The following is a 15507-nucleotide window of genomic DNA, read 5'->3' as shown; positions in this document are numbered from 1 at the left end:
TAACAATCAAACTTCTACTACTCCAATTATCCAAAACTCCTAGAAAATCTCTATAGAAGCAATCGCATAGGACACCGGCCATAAACAATCACATAGGAGAAGAAAACCAAGCACAACCAGAAGAAACAGTATCGATATATTAAATTCACATCAATAACTAACAATGCAAGAAAAATCGAAGAAAAAATCACATCAAGAAAAATCGAAGCAGAATCAATGCAAGCAAAATCTAAGGTAGAGAAACGAAAAATTCATCAATTAAGAGAGATGAAAAACAATTTGTTAACAGTTAATTGAGAGATGACTGAAGTATTCTACTTTAATTTATTAACAGTTAATTGAGATAGAGTGCGATTTTTGGTTTCCAAATTTAGGCAAATTTTGCAGTTGCTTTGGTTTCCTCTTTCGCACCAAAATTTTGAAATTTGTATTTATAGTATGACTATGATAGGTGAAATTTGACTAAACTAATTTCGTCCAACTGACTCGATTTGGGTCAAAGTTAAACACGGTCGTTTTGAGAACTTGTTTTTTAACCGGATCAGGTTAGACCGGGGTTCAAAGTCTTCCAACCACTAATTCAAATGAAACAAGAGCGGTTGCCCAAACATCAAAGTCAATGACATGGCATGCCAATGAAAGGGTGGTTGATGGTAAGATGTGCCACCCAGCAGACTCTCCAGCATGGAAGTTGGTTGACGAAAAATGGCAGAATTTGTAGCAGAATCCATAAATCTTCGCCTAGCACTTTCAGCCGATGGAGTCAATTCACACCATACTCTTAGTACTAAGTACAGTTTATGTAGCTCCCCGGTTTTTCAGACAATTAAATATTCAGGTAAAATAGTTCAATCTGAATATTCAACAATCTAATAAACCAAGACGTGAGCGGGTTTGACTCACACGAGTCCAAACTATAACTAAAATATAAAACCCTCTCTGAACATTGTGTTCTAAAAAAATAAAATAAAAAATTCGGCAGAGTCTCCTCTGTATTTCTAACATTTAATAAATCTACAACCTGTCCTAACCTGAAAATCAAATAATACACTTCCATTTATTATATTAAAACCTCAGCCATAAACCCAACTACTAAAGATATTGATTCGTGGCACCGGCTACTTAACCATCTCGACAAATGCCAGTTAAATCAAGTAGCTGCAGCGCCCCGAAACAAATCTCATACCCCAGATCGGTCTTTCCCAATTGACGCTAATCCATGTCATAGTTTCTAACTAATGGATGCATCCTAATATGGATTCATTATTAAAGACAATAAAGAAATACTAAATTATTACAAAACAACTTAAATGAATAAATTTATAAACAAGAAAGAGCTAAAAGAACCGCCTTAGCCAATCCGAGTGCGCTTCACGTTAAATTGTTCTTAATTTACCCGTACGCCTTTTCTTGTCTTATGGGAGCACCTGTGAAGATACTCCAACGCTCAACGTTGGATACATAGTCAATATATAATAATCCAGTTGAAATGAAATTGAAACAAAAGACGAGGTTAACACATACCTTTAGCTGCTTAATACCACTTACCGTTTCCTTATTAAATCCTCGTAAGTGCATTGATTAACATACTCTCAAGAAAAACATTAGCATTCAATATAATTCATACTCACAAGATTTCTATCATGCTTAACACGTAGGCAAATGAATTGTACTAGAAATAAAATAACTTGAACAACCGATTTTGCTACTACAAGGGGTAGGGGTTTTCCTATGGAAGCGGCTGAGCCGGGTGGCTGCCTACGTACCCATTTAGGGATCAAGCCAATCGTAGTTCCCCTATTCGGGTAAGGATCTATGGGATGGATTAAGCCATTTCCGATGAGGAAGGCGGTATAGGTTCCTCACTCTTGTTCTAACCATGTAACGTCCCCTCACCGATTCTCAGCCTTGAATCGGTATTCTACCTAGTATGTCCCTTCACTTCTAGTTATTCGAGGTTTTTCCCGAATTCTCGAGTAAACGCACCATATATGTATTATTCAACCTAGACAAAAGAAGTATTTAGCGCAAGAGAACCTATGATAATCGCATGTCATTAATATACTTATCTCAATACTATTCTAACAACCAAGTAATTATGCGGGAAATAAAACAATAAGTTAATAAAATAGACACGGATATATTAAAGCTCATTGCGGCTTGTGTCAGTCGGACAATGGCCCGCCGTGACTTAACATGGTCTGTAGCGGCCTGGCCGGTGGCATGGCGATATGGCATATTAGTGACTTGGATGCCGCCTAAAACAGCTTAACACGGCCTAGTGATGGCCTAGTGCGCTCCGTTGATGTGGCTCGACGCGACCTGGCTGCGGCCTTATTGCGGTCTGACAACGGCCTGACAGTTGTCGGTCTTAATAACTTATATATATATATAAGCTAATAATTAATACCCAACTTAAGGTGCAATACACATATTGTACACTAAGAAGCCACAGAAGAAATTAGAAGATATGGGTAGTGTCCAATATAAGTATATTTGTTCAATATATACAAATGATGCGTGTCTACTATACAACAAGTCAAACAGATGAAGTATGCACAGATTAAATTACCTGCTAGCTAATGATTTCCGGGTTCACAATTCATTCAAGATAAACATGAAAACTAGGTACCGAAATTCTCCAGCCCGCCTCTCTTCCAATTGCTCCTGATCCATAGAACAGTGAGTGCTCAAACGACATAATCAAAGTCGTTCCCCCTTTCAAATTCTCTGAACACCAGCTCTTTTTCCCCTTAGTTCCCGAAGGTTTTTCCTTATTAGTACCGAAATTAATTTAAGTTGTGGATTAACAACGGATGGTGGCGGCGGAAGAAGTTTTGATTAAGCTGAGAGAGACGGATTTCGGGGAAATCAAAACCGAGAGATATTTCTTCAAAAACCCCCAGAGAGAGAAGAGTGCGATCCCCTTTTCTTTTTTCTTTTCTTTTTTCGTCCTTATCCTCCCCCCCCTTTTTTTTTCCATGCGTGGTTTAAAGTAAAACATATCCCCATAATATTAGAGCAGGCCCAACATAAAATAGGCCCACTAAAAGAACAGACCATATATTCTAAAACAAGCCCATATATAAAACAAGCCCAATATAATAGCACATGCATATTGATATTTCTACTTAAGCCCACACAATCAAGCCCAATTCAGTTCTAAGCCCCCATAATAAACTAGTAATATAAATAAAGGCCCAAAATACAATAGGGCCAGCATAAAATTAAACATAAATGAAAAACCCATATCAATTAATCAAGCCCGCCAACTGAAAATGTTAAACCTCGCCATATAGTACGTAATTACCTAGAGTGGCACTGAACTAACACGTAAAATGACCGGTTTACCCGTAGATAAAATTCCGGGTCATTACAGTTTATGGCTTGTTATGCTGGTCACATACAACCTCCCACCGTGGCTATGCATGAAAAGAAAATATATGATGCTTACGATGTTGATATCAGGTCCAAATCAACCTGGAAACAATATCGACGTCTACTTGGCACCCTTGATTGACGACTTACATGTTATGTGGGAGATAGGGGTGGAGGCTTATGATGTGTACCGTCATGAATCATTTATACTTAAAGTTGTTTTGTTATGGACAATCAATGATCTTCCTGCGTATAGCAATCTTTCTAGATGCATTGTGAAAGGTTATTTTGCTTGTCCTATTTGCGGCGAGGGCACGTCCTCAACCAGGCTTAAACACACGGGAAGAACGATACACGTACCAATAGAAGATTTCTTCCGCTATCATCCATATCGAAGACAAAAAGCCTTCAATGGTAAAACAGAGCTGCGGGGAGGCACTGAACCCTTAACCTGGTTTGAGAGTCTTTGGAAGAAGTTGAAGGGATCAAAGTCATATGGGGAACAAAGGGAACCATTACGGGTGCTACCAATTGTTTTAAGAAGAAATCAGTTTTTTTTTAGCTTCCATACTGGAGATATCTAGAACTCCGACATAATGTGGATTTTATGCACACGGAGAAAAATGTATGTGACAGCATTGTTGGGACCCTACTTAATATTCCACATAAAAATAAAGACACCATTAAGTCTCGTCTTGACCTCTAAGAAATGGGCCTAAGGACAAAATTGGCTCCAACAATTGGGGAAAAGCGATCGTTCTTGCCTCTGGCTTGTCACACACTATCTAGGGATGAGAAAAAAAGACTATGCAAAACTTTGCATGAGTTAAAAGTCCCAAGTGGATACTCTTCGAATTTTAGGCCTCTTGTCTCGATGCAAGATCTAAAACTGCAAAATATGAAGTCGCACGACTGTCATGTTTTGATGCAGCAACTTCTTCCGGTTGCAATAAGAACAATTTTGTCAAAGAATGTGAGATGTGCAATTATTAGGCACGTCGTCCAAAAAAACTATATTTGATAATTTTGTGTATAAAAAAAAATAGCAGTTCTAGAGTACACCCTCAATATGGGTGCGCTGGCATCTAAAGTCTTGGTTATAGACTTTGCCATGCAATACACCCTCACCTCTTGCTTATTAGAGGGCCCAGATGTGATAGCGCAGGTACAGCCTACATACTCTAGATTTTGGTTAAAAAAACTAAAAAATGTAATAATATGATCTGTCCAATCAAAATAAACTTTTTAATCGGACACAATGAATTGTAAAACCTACACTAATACACATCATGGTCAGTATCATCTCTGGTGTGTACATATCTCTTATTAATTCATGGAATGCTGGCAAGGCCAGTTGACAGAGCCCTTGTAAGCATGGTTTTACAACTCGCCCGGTTTGACCTAGATTGGAAACTCCCCAAATTGACCTTTTACTATTGAACTGGGTTTAACCAGTTTTTTAACGGTTTGAACTGCCAGATTCAAGTTATGAACCGGTAAACTCGGTTGTTCGAATGTTATAAAAGGTGTTTAACTTGGGAGTTTCTACTCAACCCGGCTGAGTTGATTCAACCAAATACTTCCTTTAGTAGCCTCAATTGTAATTAGAGATTATAGTCAAGTGAGCGGAGCGAATGTTTTGGGCCGAGGGGGGTATGAGGCAAAAAATGTGCTTTTGTTGGTTTCTGTCTGCATGTCCTTAGTTTTCTTCTCTTCGTCTCCCTCTCCACTCTCCACGCCCTTCTCCCTCTCCGCTCATGCCCCAACTGCTTTGCAGTATACTAGTCATATTGCTAAATCTACTGTGTGCAGGCTGTACCAAAATTAATGGCGCGCGATTGAATGGCTAATGGCCTAATGTCTTACCTAAATAGTTATCCGTTTCACAAGCCTGCGCACTATAGATTTTGGCATCTTTTTTTTGTCGAGTGAGCTCAGAATTGTATTAAGTATGGGAAAAGGGGTAGGAGAGTACAAGAGTTTAAGTGTAAAATAAAGAATAGAAATAAAGAAAGGGGAAAAGATGGCAGCATACACTGATGAAGTGAGATTGTAACCCGTAGGCCTCCAATATATCACTGCATCAGGTACCACTTCCATTCAATCAAATCTAAAATAAGTGCTAGTGTAAGCCTCCCATTTATATAGCCATGGAGGCTTACCATGATACATAAAGGGGGACTCAGAAGACATAGTTGTTGCTCTCTTTGCTACCTACATATATCCAAAATTAGCAAAGGGGTAGTGCGACAAAGCAATCAACAACCTGGGGAGGTGAGACAACTTTTCCAGCTCTGATTTTAAACCCTCTTTCAAATCACAATAAGTAACAAATTCAAAACAAGGTGGAGATGCCAAAGCCTTGAGAAACTGGTCTCTGGTAATCAAATACGGCACTCTAGCAAGGAAGGAGGTTCATCAAATTGAATCTCTAATATACCACCACGTACTCCAACAAACATTTGCCAGAGAGTGTCTTCTAGCGAATTGTTCTGTGGGCAGTGGAGATGCTTCAGTAACTATTCCTACTCTTGTTATTACCATCTACTACTGCTGAACTCATTGTTGACATGTATATGAAACATTGACAGGCCACTATGAACATAGCAGGAATAACAACAAATATTGATACCAAAGTGAGAGTCGGCACTCAGTACAATAAGGAGACCATGAGGAGCTTATATCTTGATTAATTAAGTCTTGACTTCAAAGAAAAACGCCAGTCAATACTTTTTACATCAACAGTACAAATGATCCAAATTCTATAGAAATTATACATTGAGACAAGTAACAATATAATAATTTGTAGACACCAAAGATTTTACTTATAAAGTAAACATTACACACAGACAATAGATATCCCTTACAAGTCACAAGTACCTAAAACTACATTGATCTCCTATATCCTCAACAATAATGCCAGTGGCTACAATTAAGATCTCCTGCAGACAATAGAATTCCTTGTACTGCAATCTTGACGATAGCTAAGCATTATGCCATATAGTTTGTATTAACACTGAACCCTGCCATATAGGTGGTCTTCTTCATTCGCAGCAGGTGTGCCTAAGGAAGTTACATCGAACCCTACAAGTTCAATCACCTCCTGTATGATTTCTAGTATCACCCAAGTTCCATTTACAATAAGATCGATCTGTAACTTTGGCTCGACATCCTTTCAATTCAATATCATAAATGTTTAAGGCTTGCTTAAGATAAACATTGCTTAACCACCCATCTCGCCAGATATCCAATTATAAAGAGAGCTCTTTATAATTTTCATTTGTTTAAGAACTTTCCTGAGTATTGAGATCATATCAGGTTAAAGTGAATGAAATTGGTCTGCCAGTCGAAATTGCCCAAAGGATCACAGTTGAAGAGAAAGTAATTGAACGAAATATCACAAGTCATGCCACAGTGCTTTCAGGCCTCAGTCGTTCTTACTTCTTGTCCACCAACTCTTGTAGGTGAAACTTATTTCGTTCAGTTACTTTCTCTTCAAATGTGATCCTTTAGGCAATTTCGACTGGGGACCAATTTCATTGACTTTAACCTTATATGATCTCAATACTCGGGAAAGTTCAAAAACAAATGGAAATTATAAAGAGCTCTAATAAATCTTAAATTAAACATTTTACCCATGGGGCTATCGTGGAACTTCCCATTGTGTAATTAACATCGCCAAGAGCACGCAACAAAGTATGCATAAATTGTATCATCCGTCTGACATTAAGCTGCATAACATACAAAATATTACAAAATAAGCCACACAATAATTAGTTTGGCATTAGCATTAATCTAACCAGTTTGGTGGTAAACTCAAAACCACCGGAATCATACTTATACACTAATTGCAGCTTATACGCTAATTGTTATGACAACAAACGGCCTCTATCATGATACATACTAATAAAGATGCAAGCTATAGTGTATTTTTTTTTACGTGAGCCAATATCGAAATAAACGGGTTACTCTCAAAAAATTGAGATTTTTCCCTGATTGCCTTTCATAAAAAAATAAAGAATTAAGTATTGTTATGATTTTGGAATAAATAAAAACACAAACTTTATGCAATAACCTTTGAAGATATGGTTATGTTTTGTAAAATGAGCTACCATCAAACTTAAGTATATGAGTTACCAAAAAAAAAACTATATGAACAAAAACAATTAGTACCTCAATATACTTGCCAACTCATCCTCTTCACCATCTTTGCCAACTTATTTAGCAGTAAGAAATGCAAAACCTCACAAAATTTGCTGGATCAATGGATTTTTCAGAGACCTGCTGTCACTTAGTGCAAATCTCGAGATGGTTTGCAACCTATGCTTGCTTTGTATGAACGATTGCGCGAACTGAAAAGTACTCGTGATTGTAGATTTTATAAGGGTTATGGGCGGCGGTATTGACACCCCATAAAATGGGACTAGCACCCCTTTTGGATGATACATGTCATATAACATCCATTTTTCTCTATATATATGGGTTGATATATGACATATAACATCCAAAAGGGGTGCTAGTCCTATTTTATGGTGTACCAATACCGCAGCCCTTTATAAGAGTTGGGATCCCCTAAACCAAGCCACTTGATAACTGTTTTAACTCCATATCCACTTTCACAGCCGTGCGTTTGCATTGAACTCCCTAATTATAGATTCTCAACGCCCACAGTTAGGAGTGTAATAAAAAACCGTTGACCCATCACCCTGTAGGGGACCCGGTCTTCACCCGCCACCCAAACCTGCACCGACCTGACACCGTTTCTACGTGGTCGAGCTATGGGTGTAGGTTATATGCTCAAACCCGACCTGTCAACCCGCCGGACCCACACCGTATCAAAAGCTGTTGACCCAACCCCGTTGATAAGCACAATTTCAAGACTCTAACTCTAATATTTTTGAATTTTGTTTATATTTTGTATAGGCAAAATCTAGAGTACGCTGGATTATGGGTGCGCATATAATCTGGGCCCTCCACCAGCAAAAGGTGGGGGTGTATTGCATGGCAAGGTACTAGATCTAGGTTGTCTTAGCCCTGCGTATCGGTACAGCCAGCGCATGCTAGAATCCCTCTTTTATAATTAACTTTTGTAGGAATTTGGGAGATAAAAAACTTATGAGTTCAACATCAATTTAAATATTCATGTTTGAACATTGGGCAAATATCAAGAGTTCAAATTCAACTTTCAAATTTTGGAGAAGATGAATCATTCATCATTGTATTAATTTCGAATTCTTTTAGTTTATATTTTATTGTTTTGTACCATATATCCTCACTCCCATCTTCATTTTATCATGCTGTGGACAATAATCAATTTACAAATGTTAAATCATGAAAAAGAAACTTCAAATCCTCAAATATGGTTTTGGGTTCAAGTTCAGTTTTTTTTTTTTTTTTTTTTTTTTTTTTCATTGATTGATTATATTTTTTTTCTCTATGTTGTGAATTGGATAGATATTACCTGCAGAATTAGTATTAGAAAGTTTTTATTTTTGTAGGAAATAAGGATCTTGGTCAGGGCCCAATCAAAGCCTGAGCCCATGAGCTGAAGATGGCCATTTAAAGATGGACATATTGGGTGTTAACATTGTTCACCCATGAGTGTACAGCACATTTGTCTGCATTGTCTACACAAAAATATCTGAATGATATTCTAAACAAATCAAGCTTAATGATCTTTTTCAGCCAAATATAACTATATTATGTAAATTAGAAGTTCTCATCTTCAACAGAAGTAAAACTAGTTTATGCTTTCATATAGCAAACTCTACAATGATGAAAGGAATTATCTCCGCTTGAACTTTTTTGTCTACACAAAAGTTTATATCTGATTGTTTTGTAACAGAACTCTACATAGTGGTATCATGTGATAATTCTCATCTCTTCAAGGTTTGCAAGCATACACAGAAGCCTATTCAGATGATCTTGTTTTGGACATCCTCGAGTTTCTTCAATATCTCCTGCTGTGTTCTTCTATCCAGCTGATCAGCAATCTTCTTACGCTTTCAACAGAGAGGCGGTGTTGAAAATCGCCGCACAAATCACCATCAATCACATTCTGCAAAATTGTTTCACACACTTGATGGTTTATAACACCCTCATAGAAGAAAATAAACAATGCTTGATGGAGTGTATAACTAATCAGCGAGAGAAGACACTCAGTAGGCTCCATAAGAAATGACAAAACAAGTTGTTATATCACTACAGTCGTAAGTCCCTTGGTTGTGAGCAATGGAAATGGCAGAACACTACCAATTCAACAATAACGTTAATGAAAATAAACGTACCTCAATAAGAATCTCAACAAAAACGACATCCTATACATGGTTCATACAGTGTCCACAACAACAAATCAGCCACATCGGTTGCAGTATCCTTCAACTCGCAAACTTCATTTTCATTATATTTCTAACAAATAGATCAAGTAACGCACACGAAACAAAAAGTAAATCACAGACAACTTGTAACACAAAGACCATATTGCATGACCACCATCTCAGGAATCTCAAAAGGAATATACGGGTTGAGGAAATAGAAATTACCTGCTGATTCGAGTGTGCTTCAAAATGCAGTGCCTTTGATCTAAGCTTTTCTGCCTGATCATATAGATTGTAATGGAGGTAATTGCGAAGTAGCAGGTTCAGAAGTGTTTCCTGCATCACCACCAAAATCTTAGTGATATACTCTAAGGTGCTTCACCAAAATAGTAGCTATTACTAATATACACACCTGACCCAACTCATCATGGCGCAATGTAGCAATCCGATGCAAGGCAAGAAGGTTTCTAGTGAGAAAAAAGCAACCAAGTGTCCAAGTTCGAGGAGATGGGGGAAAACATCAACAATTGTGGAACATGTATGCTACAGCAATTAAAAATTAAATATAAAGGCTCACTTGTATACAACTTACCCTTGAATTTCAGCAAGATCACCCGTTAATTCGTAACTGAGTGAGTAATAGAAGAACAGTCTGGATGCTAAAACATCAATCCTCCATCCTACATTTAATTCCTTAAGTGACCAATGCTTGCTGAAGAACAAGCTTTAGCCTGAAAGAAAACTAAACCAGCCGCGAAAAAATAAGATAGTTGGGCAAAACTGAAACACTTAAGGAATTATATATCAACAGACTGAAATACTTAAGAAACAAACTAAAATAATTTCAAGAAACAAAAACAGAAGAGAAATGAAACATAATGAGTTTAACTTAAAAAATTGGAAGAGTTGCAGATTTTCACCTCACTCAACCTCTTCTGATCAATTAGAAAAATCAACACAATCAAGTAGCAATAAATCTCGAGCTCAGGCAAGGATTGCTTCGAAGTCAAGTGCGGATGTCATAAAGATCGACTTCTATATCCTGCTCATCATCCTGCAACATAACAGTATATATCAAACTATAAATTCAAGCTTAACAGTTAGTAGAGGGTCTGCAACAAATTTCCAAGGCTTATTTATAACAGTTTTGCCTAAGGTCACTTGGAAATACCAATTCAGTCAAAGTAGTTATGAGAAATGATCTGTCTATAACACAGCAGTCGGGTTTGTCATTTTGTTCGCATTTCAATAAAATTGCAAAATGTTTATTTATAAACAAAAACTAATTCGGTCACGTGATGTTTGTGAAAATGGATTTAGGTGAGAAAATGATGAAAATAAACTAAAATAGACTTTGGATTTCGGAGATAGAAAATCCGTTTGAGCGAATCATATCTCCGTTAAAAGAGTTAGTATCGATTTTTTATCCCTAATAACGACTCTTCATCTCTGAACGAGCGTTATTAGCGCGTGGAATCGATTTAGAACCCCATCTCTGAGTGAACTTAATCGGTTCCTAATCGTTATAATTATCGAAACACCCTTCCTAATAGAGATAATCTTCACTCTGGCAGAGTTTTTACTCCGAGATCACATAAAAGAGTTAGTCTCAATTTTTGATCCCTAATAACGACTCTTCATCTCTAAACGAGCGTTATTAGCGCGTGGAATCGATTCAGAACCCCATCTCTGAGTGAACTTACTCAGTTCCTAATTGTTATAATTATCGAAACACCCTCTCTAACGGATATAATCCTCACTTGGGCAGAGTTTCTGCTCCGAGATCATATAACTAAAGTGTTATTCTAATTAACAGAAAATAAAACTGAATTAAAAACATTTTAATTAAAAACTGGAAATTAAATTCTTCATTACACTAGGAAAGCAGTAAACTATTCTACTCCTACTGATGGAATGCTAACCATTCCATGAGAAAAACTAAAACTAGACCCTTCTATTTATAGTTGAATAGACGGTCGTGATTGAATCTCAGAAATCTAATCCAACGACTGAGATTTGATCACTATTCAACTTTTTGACTTTAAGGAATAGTAATCACTATTCAACACTATTTGACACTATTCATCTTTTGACTTTACAAAAACTTAAATAATAAAAAAATCTAAAATATCTATGTCGTCGTCGATGAATAGTGATATGCTTGGCTTTTTCTCTGATTTCAAACTATACGTCCATTTTGTAGAAGCAATATACCGTTGCGTAAAGTTTTCTGCGCTGATCATTTTGACAAGTCATATGCTTCAATCAGAGTTAGGAGACGGAAGATATCGACGTTTGAAGTTTTCTCCTGATTTTTGGGCTGATTTAGGTTAGTTTGACCAAGTTATTTTTATCCGAAAATCTCTTCTTTAGCTGGCTTAGGGATTCAAGTTTGGATTCTTCAATTTGTTTCATGGTTCTCTGAGTCCATGAGCTTTGCTAGCAGTTTGGAGCTTTAAATGAGCTGATACTGAAGATTTCAAGTCCAAGCTTTATTCCGCTGTATTTCATGCTAAAATGCAGGTTCTATGTGTATTTTATCGTTGTATGTTGAAACCTGTGAAAACATGAAAATACAATTAATCTAAATTTATTAAACATATAATTAACCCAAATGTAATGTCTCTACGGAGTTTAAAACACAGTTTTGGGTATTTATCAATCACCCCCAAACAGCACTTTGCTTGTCCTCAAGCAAAGAAGAGACACTAAAACAGATAAGTGGCCAAAAATGTGTAGTCCTAAGCTAATTCTCATTTCGCAGAGTGCGATTGCATTGACCGTATGCAACAAGGCCTTAAACCAATAGGAATTCCCTAATGGACGAGTATTAGCCTCGTGAGAGTTTTCCAGAGAAGATACCCACAAACTTCACCTATACTACAACGACTCAGTAACCAAGGCTTGTTCCCTAAATTAGATATTAGATATCTATACATCTCACTAGCTGGGAATGAGGATTAATTCCTTTGAAACCTACGTTAATAAATGTACAATAATCAAAACATTTACATATAAATATGCATGCAGTGAACTTTACAATGAAATGTACAAGTAGGGCCGTTTCTGGATCCTTCGGAGAGCGTCCTTAAGTAGGTTCTCACAGGTATGTGTCGAAACACAAATTCTCTCATATTTTTCACTCAAGTTTTGCTTACTCCAGTGTGCAGTGGGCACACGTTTCCTCACATTCTCAATGACGTCTAGGAAGCCGAGGTCGATCAATCACGTCTACCACTTACTATCATACTAACCTATCCTAATTGAGCTAGAGGACTTTTATTAGGTATTATGGGGCTTAGGAAGTGGTTTAGAAGGAATGGAAGGGATAAAAAAAATAATGAGTTAGAGAAAATATGGTCTTCAAATATATAATTACTAGAGAAAACCTAGTGTTCTTCTGTTTCAAAACTGTTCCATACTTCGTCGTTTTTGGCTTTTCTACTCCATTTGATTTTATTTTTGGAGTTTATAACTTTGATTTTTTTTTTTTTCATGGAATTTACTTTTTCTTGGTTTTGACACTGCTAACTGGATTCATCAATCGGGGCCAACTGATAGAATGAATTTTCGTATTTGTATAAGTCTTTCTCTTCTCTTTTATGCTCTGCATCATATTTCTCAAACTCATCAGATATGGATATGGGTAAGGAAATAATGGTTGAAAAATTAAATGGCTAATATAAAGGCTCAACGGGGAAAACTAGGGAAAATATAGTTTTTTTTGGGTTTGTATATTTTTTTATTTGACTATATCGGTCCAAAGAATGCCTAAATTGTCGCCTAGGATATGGTATAGTGATCAAGTAAGTGGACGTGTGATTTCTTTCTACTCGGAATTGCTTCATCCTTGGGTCATTACTCAGATACACTTATGTTAAGGCTTTTTGGCTAGATTCTCACTGGATTTGGAAATTAAGTATTCTAACCATGGATCCCATAAACTTACTGCTATGTACAATCATTAACACTCATTGAATGAATATTCATGAAAAGATATAAAAGCTATTGCGTACGTATTAACATAAGTTTCTAAGAACCAATCCTAATTCTAATGCTAATGTGAGATTTCTAGACAATTTTCATGACATAAAAGGAAACAAGACATTTATTACTAGATATGACTAACTAGGTTTTTTTTTTATTTATTTTTGAACTTTTTTAGAAAGAAAGAAAAATAAATAACCTAAAAGTGCCTAATTTTTGCAAAATATTTCTCTCCCACCCTCCAAACAAATGGATGCTTTGTCCTCAAAGTATCAAGAGATGTCCTCAAAGTATCAAGAGATGTCCTCAAAGTATCAAGAGAGATAGGGAAAGAAATTACTTGAGAAACGTGAGCAAAAATTCGGTCGAAAAAATTACAACATGCAACAAGAAAATTGAAAATAGGTAACCAATCAAAGAAAACAACCAAAATACACATATATATAGACATAATAATTTAGGTCGTTTATAGTCAGATTCCTAAGACTTTTATCAAGCATAAGGATTTGTAGAAACCCTTGGCATATATTCGCACCCAGATGGTGGAATGATTTAGCAAATACATATTATTTGCTAATATGCTCAACAAATAAACTCGCGTCGTTGATAAACATTACCCTACCACCCATCAAGTACTAAATTGGAATACACGAGTTATTTGGACGAAGGAACCGATGCTTACAACTATCTCTCCAAATAGAAGGGTGTGGTTACCTTATTGTGGCATTACTTGAATGTAATGGAAAATGAGTCGTTTAAAGTCAGATACTCAAGACTTTATGTTGGGTCTTTTTAAGTCAGATTCCCGAGACTAGGTATGTGGGGTCTTTTTATGTCAGATTTCCCTAGACTATGCACACCCCCAAACAGGATGAAACTGGGGTGGCATGTTTCTCGATCAACTATTAGGTAATAGTTGAAAGATTTGGGGGTTTAGTGAGTACCCCCACAAAATGGTATTTTTACATACCCGTGTCGAGATAGAAAATAAAAAATGCATCAGAAATTTTCCTTCATGAAGCTCAGATGATGTAAAATATGACAAACTAGCATTTTTTTAGAAACTTAGTCGAAAGATTTCTCTCAACTACTGAATGATATGATGAATTTATCTCTTGTATGCAAGGCAAATGTTCGTTACTCTTAGGGTAGTCTACATTTTATTATTATTATTATTATTATTATTATTATTATTATTACTATTTAATAGATTCCCTGAGAAGTATGTTTCAAGTACCCAATATAAAAGCATGTTTCTAAAGGTGATCATGTTTGCAAAATTATTAAGTATTCATAAAATTTGAATTCTAATTATGCTTGCTAATCATATATTTTAAACATGCATCACGATTTTAAACATGCTATCATATCATTTCCAAAAGACTAAGATTGATTTTCGTTTAAGTAGCCTAATCATGCTTGGAAATTACATATAACCCTTTGACAGGAGATTCAAAAGAGAGATAAAAGATAACGTACCTGCCCAAGTTGTGCTTACACTGCACGCACTTGGGTCGAAGATGACTTGAGTGGTCATTGACATGTTGACAGTTCGGAGTCAATTCCACTCACCTGTTATTCAGAAAATTATTACATACAAATAGAAGCCCACAAACCAGGCCGAAAATGATGGCACAAGGCCAATAAATTATAGAATTTGCCTTCGAGGACTTGATTACACGAATATATTTAAAAAAATATAAACAAACAACTAAATTATTTACATGAGTTAAAAAAAATCTATACCTAAATATTTAACACTTAAGTAATTTTTTTTATTTTTTTATTTTTTTTAGGTGTGGTGCTAGGGGAAATGAAAATTAGT

This window comes from Coptis chinensis, chromosome 5 (genome assembly GCF_015680905.1).
Source record: "Coptis chinensis isolate HL-2020 chromosome 5, ASM1568090v1, whole genome shotgun sequence".
In the NCBI taxonomy this organism is placed as follows: Eukaryota; Viridiplantae; Streptophyta; class Magnoliopsida; order Ranunculales; family Ranunculaceae; genus Coptis; species Coptis chinensis.
The sequence above is the reverse complement of the archived record's forward strand: the minus strand, read 5'-3'. Positions refer to the sequence as shown.